This window comes from Morus notabilis, unplaced genomic scaffold (genome assembly GCF_000414095.1).
Source record: "Morus notabilis unplaced genomic scaffold, ASM41409v2 Scaffold384, whole genome shotgun sequence".
NCBI lineage: Eukaryota > Viridiplantae > Streptophyta > Magnoliopsida > Rosales > Moraceae > Morus > Morus notabilis.
The window spans coordinates 313,914-324,690 of NW_010387635.1; the positions used below are offsets into that span (position 1 = coordinate 313,914).

General features: G+C 37.3%; 1 non-coding gene and 1 pseudogene across 1 annotated transcript; both read left to right on the forward strand.

Annotated features, from left to right (window-relative positions):
• The window catches only part of LOC112095318, a 19,834-nt pseudogene extending 9,352 nt beyond the window's left edge, over positions 1–10,482 (forward strand).
• TRNAP-UGG lies at positions 595–666 on the forward strand. The gene has a single exon. It is a non-coding gene; the product is annotated as a tRNA-Pro (tRNA).
• Positions 10,483–10,777: the final 295 nt, after the last annotated feature.

Below are 10,777 nucleotides of genomic sequence, written 5' to 3' on the forward strand. Positions count from 1 at the left end.
GCTTGCCGGTGAAATTGTATCTTGTAAATGTTGATCGGCCCGATCCCAATCCTTAATGCAAACCAAGGCTTCAATCAACATTGAGTGACTGGTCTTTTAAAATAGAGATCATCAAATAGCGATGAAGTTATTAAACCAAACCAATCATTGAGTGACTTTTGATAAATTATCAATTTACTTTGGTTTGCAAATATAAAGTTACTTTGATATAGAGTCACAAAGAGAGTGAAGAAAGTTGAAGAAAAAAGTGGATAATTAAGAGGATGATGAGAGATTGTGAACAGAAAAATAGATAAAGATAGAAAGAAGAGTGATATAGAATAGAAAAACACGAGTATCTATAAGAACAAAACCAGCATTATATAGAAACAGCACTTTTTAAAAATAAACAATAATAAAAATGTGATGGCAATGTGTTTCTTTCCTTGTGTATATTGTTTTTTGAGGAATCCTTTTATCATGTGATTGATTATAAAAAAGGGTCAAGAATGTGAAAACTGAAATATTAAACTGCTAAAATAGGAATTTGCTCTTTCTATTAAGGAATTGTGTGTTTACCTTAATTAAAACGTTAAAAATTTAAATAACAAATATGGGCATTGGGTCTAGTGGTATGATTCTTGCTTTGGGTGTGAGAGGTCCCGAGTTCGATTCTCGGAATGCCCCAATTTGTAGCAACTAATATTTTCAGGCGGTTTCGGGCAACTCGGGCTTCGGGCAAAATTCGGGTTTTCAGGCTTATTTTCGGGTCGGGCAATTCGGGCGGGTCGGGCAGTTCGGGCATGGTCGGAAAATTCAAAAAATTTCTGGCGGACGGCGGCGGGCAAGAGAATCAGTGTCAAATTCGGGCTGCCCGAGCCCGAACCCGAAAATCTAACTTGGGCGGGCGGGAGATGGGCTTGCCCGCCCGAGCCCGAAAAAATTCGGGCTTCGGGCAGCCCGCCGACCCGAACTTCCAGCATTGTTCGTAGGTATTAGTTTTTATTTATTTATTTATTTTGTTTCCTTATTTCTCATTTAATTATTTAGGATTTTATTGCCATTTTATTTAATAGGATAGTGTTCGATTTTTCCTTTTAGTTTTAAAATTAATTATGAATTGATTTTTGTAATCTTTACTTTTTGATAAGTTAGGATTTTATTTTGTTTCCCTATTTATAACATTTAATTATTATATTGTTGCCTAATTTAATTTTTCCTTTTAAGTCATTATTAATTTTTAAGATTATGATTAGGTTGTAATTAGTTGACTAATTTAGATTCCTAATCTAGGAATTTCATAATTTGGTAGATTTAGGTTTTTAACTTTAGGAATCATTTCCATTAATTAGATTACATTTCATAATTTATTCAATAAAATTTAATAATTGGTTTTGAGGATAATTGTGTGGTTACGTTGAAAGTACAATCTGAGGGAGTTCTGTCTAGGAAAGTTGGTACTTAAGTATGTCTCACCCCACCAATCTTTCCTAGAAACGTTGCTCTGTCTAGGAGACTATTCATTGAGCCAAGAGCTATAGTCTTTTTTGGGGGCACTCTCGGTGGTTACAATTTACGTTATTATATAATTATTTTCTTCTGTGTTGATTAAAATTAAAAATAATAAATAATAATAATAAATTAAAAATTAAAAAAAAACGATTTGGGTGAATGTATCGGTATAGAGATGAACTAGGGAGATTTGCTCAACGTCCAGACTTAGAAACCCCTAGTGAAATTCTATCCGACTCGTCTTCTACACCTCAATCTTCACATTCGTCGTTGGAATTCATACTTCAAACTCTATTCGCAATGGCACAACACAAGGAAGTTCAGTAGAGGAGGCTGCAAGATTACCTGCACCCAACTCGAACGGCTACCCCATCGTGCATCATGTTCCCACCAAATGCACCGCCTACGGATTTCAAGCCGGGCATGATTGCACTTCTCTTAACTTTTCACGGGTTATAGAACGAGAACCCATATGTACACATCTGGGAGTTTGAAGAGGTGGTGGCCACCTTTCACAACCATGCTAAGGCCGCAAACACCATCAGATTGAAGTTTTTCCCTTTCTCTCTGAAGGACAAGGCCAAAATCTGGTTGTATTCTCTTAGGCCTAAGTCTATTGGTACGTGGGAAGAAATGACGATGACATTCTTCAACAAGTATTTCCTACACCATAAGACCAATAATTTGAAACGACAGATCTCGAATTTCACGTAGAAGGAAAATGAAACTCTATATCAAGCTTGGGAACGTTTTAAAGATCTGTTAAATCTGTGGATATGAAAGTTGGCGCCTCGTAAGCTATTTTTACGATAGACTCACAATCTGAGAGTGCCAATTTGTTGAGATGATATGTAATGGAGATTTTCTCCAAAAGGATCTTAACGGCTATCGAGTACCTGAATGAGTTAGCTGAGAAAGCTCATACTTGGACTGGACCGAATGCTACTGAGAGCACCAGTAGGTCCCGACCAGTTAGAGTTTATTAATTAAGGGAAGAGGACAGCCTCAAGGCCTAAGTTGAAGCTTTGACAAAGCAAATCGAGGCCCTCAAAAGCAAAGATAGTAAAGGACCCCACATGGTGGTAAGGACAGATGCACATGAGCCTTGTTTTGTTTGTGGTGGAGTGGACCATCTAGCTCAAGATTGTCTCTCCTTTAGTGAAATGATGGGGGTATATGAGGAGCTGTACAATGCATTAGGCACATACAATAAGCCTTATGGACCCTTCTTAGAAACTTATAATCCTGGTTGGAAAAACCACCCGAATTTCAGTTGGAGAGATCCAAACCAACATGCACAATCATCTGGAGGGCAATGGAGATCAGAGCAACAATCTCAACTACCAATGACATATTTTGTGCCTCAGAATAACATGCAGCCAAAAGGAAATTCTCTAGAGGATACCCTAAAAGTTTTTATGGACGCGTAAAATAAAACAAATCAAAGGGTTGATTTGATGCTCACGCAGCTGGTGAAAGAGAATAAGGAAATAAAAAGTCAGATCACAAAGCTGACAGAAGCTTTAACCGTTCAGCAGCGTGGTAGATTTCCATCACAAGCCCAGTCCAATTTAAGAGGACAACACATGGCTCAAACTTCTAACTTTGAAGGTCAAAATATGCAGTTAATGCCATCTCTACTCGAAGTGGTAAGAATTTGGACACGCCATTGACAAGTACAACCACTTCGAGTAATGAAGAATCGGCTTAGGAAAAGGAAGAGCCAACAAAAATTCCAGTAAAGGTGCCTTTCCCCCAAGCTCTCCGACCTGCTTAGAAAGTGCCAAAAAATCAAAGTGAGATCCTAGAGCACTTGACACAATTAAAGATCAATCTTCCTTTACTACATGTGATCAAGCAAATGCCAACCTATGCCAAGGTTATTAAGGATCTGTTGACCATATAGAGAAAGCACCATGTCAAGAAAATTGCATTCTTAACAATGATTAAGCAGAAGACACCACTGAAGTATAAAGATCCTGGCTGTCCCACCATTTCCTGCACCATTGGGACATGCGAATTCGGCCAAGCATTGTTGGATCTTGGAGTGAGTGTAAATCTTATGCCTTATTCAGTTTACTCGCAACTTGGTCTTGGAGAGATTAAGCAGACACCTATAGTACTGCAATTGGCCAATCGATCCATAAAGAAACCACATGGAATAGTTGAAGACGTGTTGTTGCAAGTTGATAAGTTCTACTATCCCGTGGATTTCGTTGTTTTGGACACTCAGTCAGTGGTTAATGTACAGTTAAAAATCTCGATCATCCTTGGAAGACCATTCCTTGCGACAACAAATGCCCTAATTAATTGTAGAAATGGTCTAATGAAGATCTCTTTTGGGAACATGACTCTTGAGGTAAATGTTTTCAACATTGTAAAACAACCACAAGGTGACGACGAGTGTCACCAAACATTCATGATTGACACACTTGTCGAATAGGAGCTTCTGCTGCAAAGCAACTCTGAAGATCTTGAAAACCTCCTCTAAAATTCTGAATCTGAGAGTTCCAGTCCTTGTGAGCTGGCTAACATTTTTGCCATTTTCAAAGAATCACAGGACAAAGGAACCAAGTTTGGGCCACCGTGTTTTGAGGAGCTCCCGCAGAAAGAGAAAAACTGAAATCATCCATCGAGTAGGCCCTAAAAGTCAAGCTAGCCCAACTACCTGAGGATTTAAAACATGCGTTCTTGGGAGATGAAGGCACATTTCCTGTCATCGTCTCGTCTAAACTCGATGCATCGCAAGAACAACGATTGATCGACATGCTGAAAGAGCACAAATTTGCATTGGGTTGGATGATTAGTGACATCAAGGGTATTAGCCCATTAATTTGCTCCCATCGAATTCATTTGGAAGAAGGGACTAATCCACGAAGAGACCCCTAAAGACGCCTGAATCCAACCATGAAGGAAGTAGTTAAGAATGAAGTTTTGAAATTGTTGGATGCTGGCATAATTTATCATGTTACTGATAGCAAGTGGGCTAGTCCAACCCAGGTAGTGCCTAAGAAATCGGGGGTTATTGTGGTGGAAAACGAGAAAGGGGCTCTAGTTCCCACAAAGGTCGTGACTGGTTGGCGCATATGTATTGACTATCGCAAGCTTAACGCCGCCACTCGCAAAGACCATTTTCCACTTCCATTCATCGATCAAATCCTAGAACGTGTGGCAGGTCATCCTTTCTATTACTTTCTCGATGGCTATTCTGGGTATTATCAGATAGAGATAGCATTAGAAGATCAGGACAAGACCACATTCACATGTCCTTTTGGTACTTATGCCTTTCGGTGAATGCCATTCAGACTGTGTAATGCGCCGGCCACATTTCAAAGGTGTATGATGAATATTTTCAGCGACATGATCAAAAAATGCATGGAAGTGTTCATGGATGACTTGACAGTCTTCAGAAATTCATTCGACACGTGCCTTCTCAACTTGGAAGTCATTCTGTAAAGATGTGAAGAGAAAGGTCTCGTGCTCAATTGGGAGAAGTGTCATTTCATGGTGTCATCCGGCATAGTTCTTGGGCATATTGTTTCTAAAAGAGGAATCGAGGTCGACTGCTCCAAGGTTGAACTTATTTCTAACTTGCCCACCCCCAAGGCCGTTAAGGATGTTAGATCTTTTCTGGGGCACGCCGGATTCTACATGAGGTTCATTCAGAACTTTTTATCTATAGCGAGACCGCTAAGCAACCTTCTACCAACCTCCTAGCAGATTTTCATCTATTTCCCTTTGAAGGATCGATTGAAGCGTCTATATGCTTCCCGTCACACTGCTAAGGAAATGACGTGGCACATGCAGGGGCGTTCGAGGGATGAAGACTCAATGCGTCATCCAGTTGATGGTACAGAGTGGAAAGATTTTGATGCAAGACATCCACAATTTACACGTGAACTGAGAAATGTTTGATTAGGGTTAGCTACTGATGGTTTCAACCTATTCGGGAATATGAGTCTATCATACAGTATGTGGCCTGTTATTGTGACTGCATATAATTTACCCTGTGGCTATGTATGAAGGACCCATATAAGATGTTGACGTTATTGATTCCTGGTCGCAATGCTCCTGGGAAAGATATTGATGTGTTCTTAAGGCCCCTTATAAATGAGCTAAAGGAGTTGTGGGATGAAGGGGTTGTTGTTCTTGATGTTGCTACGAATACGTCGTTTCAGATGCGGGCTGTGTTGCTGATGACAGTTAATAACTTTCCTACTCGTAGTAGTTTATCTAGTTGGAGTGGTTGATTAACGCACAAAAGTGATGTTCAGAACGACTTTTTTACGACGACACGTGTTGTCGTAAAAAGCAGTCATCCTTGATAGAATTTTCTGGAATCTTTTTTTCTGACGACATGTGTCGTCGCAAAAAAGTCGTTCTGAAAAGAGTTTTATGGAACCATTTTTTGCAACGACGTTTTGTATAGTCGTCAGAAATATCTGGAACCTATTCGCGGGAAATTGCCAAATTTATGTTGTTGTTTGGCCATGTCACTGCCAGCTGTACGCATTAATATTTGTGACGACAGGTCCTCGCAAATAATGTACAAACTGACGCCATATTGGTTTTGGCGCCAATGGGTATTAGCGAAGACATGTCGTCGCTAATATGCCGTTTCATTTTAGCGATGACATATCGTCGTAATTTTATAAATTTTGTGCAACGACGTGTCAATGCAAATATTGAATGCGACAACAAGTCGTTTAACAATTTTGTTTTCTTTTAAGTGACGACATGTCGTCACTAATACTGTAATTTTTGCAACGACAAATGTCGTCGCTAATAACCCTTTTTGTTGTAGTGAGATGGGGCGTTTTGATCAGATAGAAATGACATTGTTTCAAGTAAAAGATCAGCACAACGACAAATAGCTTCTATAAATTACATGTCATTTTTCTAAGATACATTACACATAAGGCTTGGTTTTACTTACAACATACATATCGCCCCCTTCAAATCACGGCATGTCTACGACACGCGTTTTAAATTCCCAATTTGTGAATTACATATTGTTTTCTAAATCACACGTCAAATACAAAACGACTTTTATAGATCCTATCTCCAATTCTGGCAACTAAAAATTTAATCTTCTTGATCCTATGTACGCCCATTTAGATTAAGAAAAAACAACATTTAAGAGCAAATAGGGAAAAGCTTCAGCATCAATGTTTTGTTCAGTAAATATTACAAGATAAAAGGCTGTGTTCTTGCTTCCAACAATAGTTTTACCCATTTAAATCGAATAAGGATATACATATGTACACATGATTTTTGTAAAATTTTTCCATATGTGATTTTTCCATATATATATATATATATATATATATATATATTGATTCTAACTACCGTGGTGGTGGTATATACGACCTCCTAAGGGCTCTTTAATTTCGCAGCGTAGGATTGATTTTCATTAATGTTTGCAGTGACACTGAAATTATATACCTCTTATCAATCTATCGGATATGGTTTAGACTTTTGATTTTTGACTCTTGCTAGATGCTAGTGGATGAAAATATAGGTTAGATATATATATATATATATAATCAAATGCTATTCCAACAGGGCAAAACATTTCACTCTCATGCATCCATGAATCAATTTTTTGCTCACAAAAATTTATACACACACACACACACATATATATATATATATATAAATCAAGCACTAACCCAACTAGACATCTGCATCCTTAAGCTTCTCCCTCTATTTAATATTATTAATAAGAACAAAAGATAAAAATTTAACAAAGGATTAAGAATACATCAAAAGTCAAATTAACAGACATCCGCATGAAAAATAAAGATCCTACAAGCAATTAAATATGAACAAGCGGAGAGCTAATACCACAAGCTTAAGGCGAAACTACACCGTTGGGGTAAAACTAGAAGGGAAAATAAATTAAGACATGATATTCAAATTTCTTTCTTATCACTCTTGAATTATATCACTCTTGATGAAATGTCACAATTCGTTTCAGTCCTCTAATTAATGTATCTGTCTCCAATAATGGCTATCTACCACGAACACGTTGATCACATGCGTTGCAGTCCTCTAATTAATTTCTTTCTTATTGGCTTGTACTCTATTATTCAGTTTTAATGAGAATAACATTTTCTCTCTCTAGACAAACAGTTTTTCCTTCGTAATATGTTCTGGCCCTTTTCTGTTTGTAATGAGTAAATAGGGTATGTTTGGGATATATGATAAACTTTCTTTTTAGTACTAGTTTTGTCTATTAATATACCGGTTTTTGTTATTCTCTTTGTTAACATTAAAAAAAAAAAAAATTCTTTCTGTTCTGGGAAAAAGGAATTAAGTAGGATATGGAGTATACATATAAATATTATTGGTATAAAACGATTAGTAAAAATAGTTATCAAACACGCATATAAGGAAGAAGAAACAAGCCAAATGCAACCTTAAAAAAAAAAAAAAGAAAAAAAAAACGAAGTATTAATGGTTAAGATTTTTTCAATTAAAAACGCTCTCTACGTACTACGATAAGGGGAAGCATTTCTTCAAAGAAGGATGCTGTTATCGAAAAATTCGACAGTAAATTAAAATTAAGGATAAGATAGCAGTTCAACTTTCTTACTAGATTATAGGAGTACCAATCTGATGGAACAATATGAGATTGCCAATAGCATTGCTTAATCTGAAATTGGCGTGGAATTCACACAATTACACTCCCATTTTATAAGAATAAAATTGGGTAACTGAATATGCGATTTCCCACATCCATATAATTTTTTTCTTTTTTTTTTTTTTAAAGCTCACACCCATATAATATTAGGTAAGAAAAATTTAGTTCATATTTCAACCGAATTGTCACCTACCAATATTCTTTCTATATTAAATCGCCCACTCTTTTGTTTTAATGAAAAGAAAAAAAAAACATGAAATAAATAAATAAATAAACTCTGAATACGAATAATGACTCCATGTTAATCACTCTGGAGGGATAATGGATCAAGTTAAGTGAGTACGAATAATGATCACTCCATGTTTTCAAAAGGAAAGATAATAAAGTAATTAATAAATTTAAGTGAGTACGAACTAGGAAGATATTTTTCCATAGAAGGCAGAATTCCAAAACTCAATATATATATATATATATATAAGAGAAAAAGAAAACATAGGTTAATCACTCTGGAGGTCACATACCTGAACTATAAACTCACGCCATATAAAAAGAAAAAAAAATCCCAGAATGAAAGAACATTTTCAGATGAATGAACATGTTTGTGATGAAGTAATACAGTATAACCTTAATAAATTAATACTCAGATAAAAAAATAACCTCGATTAAATAATATTTTTGGCCGGACCCAATTGATCCCAAGAGTATTTATTTATCTCGATTAGTTATTAAATTTTCATGGTTAAAAGTATATTAATCTATAGAGGTTTTACTGTATTACTACAAGTACAAATCCAAAAAAAAAAAAAAAAAAAAAAAAAAAAAGAGAAAGAAATTAGAAAAACGTGCGGTTTGTAAGTAGGCACGTAGGGTTCAAAGAAGGATAGAGAATATATTTTTAAATAAATGAACATGTTTCGGTCCTTTTGGAGATAATATTACACTTAGTACTAATCGAAAAAAAAAAGGAAAATAAAAAAACGTGGTTTGGAGGTACGTAGTTGGGGTTCAAAAACTCTATATATAGACACTGATGCAATCTCATGCATGAACCACCTTACTACTACTTGCAAGAGAAAAGAAAAAAAGTAATCAAGATGATGATCAACTTCCGCAGCGCTAGCCTTATAATAATCTTGGCCCTTAGCTTGTTGGTAGGAACATCCGGGGCTCAACAATGTGGAACACAATATCCCAATTGTAACTGTCCGGAGGGGTATTGTTGCAGCACCTACGGATAACGCGGCAAATCAGACGCCTACTGTGCCACCGGAACCTGTCAATGCCAATCCCCCGCTCCTTCTCCTCCACCGCCACCGCCTCCACCGCCTTCACCACCTCCTCCCTATGTCCCGCCGCCTCCCCCTTCTCCCGAAGACGTCAGCAATATCATTTCTAAGGACCTCTTCGAAGAAATGCTTCTCCATCGGAACGATCCGCGTTGCCCTGCTCATGGCTTCTACACTTACGACGGTTTCATTACCGCCGCCAGACGTTTCCCTGAGTTTGGTGCTACCGGTACTCTTGAAGATCGTAAGAGAGAGATCGCGGCTTTCTTTGGCCAAACTTCTCATGAAACCACAGGTACTAATTACTCTCTCTCTCTCTTAAGAAATTTACGTACGTTAGAACGTATGTATAACGTATGTATTATTGTGTAGGTGGAGCAGGATGGCCCGACGCACCGGATGGTCCATACACCTGGGGATATTGCTATACACTGAATGGCCTTGTGTTCCTGGTCAAGATTATTACGGCCGAGGACCCATCCAAATTAGTTAGTAAGTAGTAATCTAGAAATTGAATTAAGTAATAATTAAGTTATGGATGTTCGTAATTAGTTAATTACTTTTTGAGAAATATCAGTTATTTTCACTCATAATTGTTTGTTAAAAAATTCGTTTTTGAAACATATCAGCAACTACAATTACGGACCAGCAGGAGCCGCACTTGGATTAGACCTACTTAGCAATCCCGATCTGGTTGCCACAGACATCGTTGTATCATTCGAGACGGCCTTATGGTTTTGGGTGACTGTACAGGCCCCCAAACCCTCATGCCACGATGTTATCACCGGCCAATGGACGCCAAGTCAAGCTGACAAAGATGCCAACCGACTTCCAGGCTACGGTTTACTTACGAACATCATCAATGGAGGTCTAGAATGTGGCCATGGTCCTGATGATAGGGTGGAAGATAGAATTGGCTTCTATCTGAGGTACTGTGAGTTGCTGGGAGTGAGCCCTGGGGATAACTTAGATTGCTATAATCAAACTCATTATGGGGTTACTCTTCGGAATAATAATTTAAAATATGGGATACTCAAAATGCCTGTAGACATGGCATAATAACGTATATGGGACGAGAATAAATCATCATATTATTAGCTTTCTCATATCAACAGAAAGCTAGTAATTTGCTATATATTACTATATATGTTGCGTGCATGTAATAAAATAAGCACTCCTCATCAACTGCTTGTAATAATAAAATAATAAGCACCTCAGCTTAGTGTAGTGTGCTTTTTATATGATTTGTATCTGTAATAAAATAATATTAGCTTGCTCATATCAAATTTTTTTTTTCCCTCAAGGCCCTTAAGATCTACCCTTACCATAGGAATGATGCTTCAATTTTTTTTTC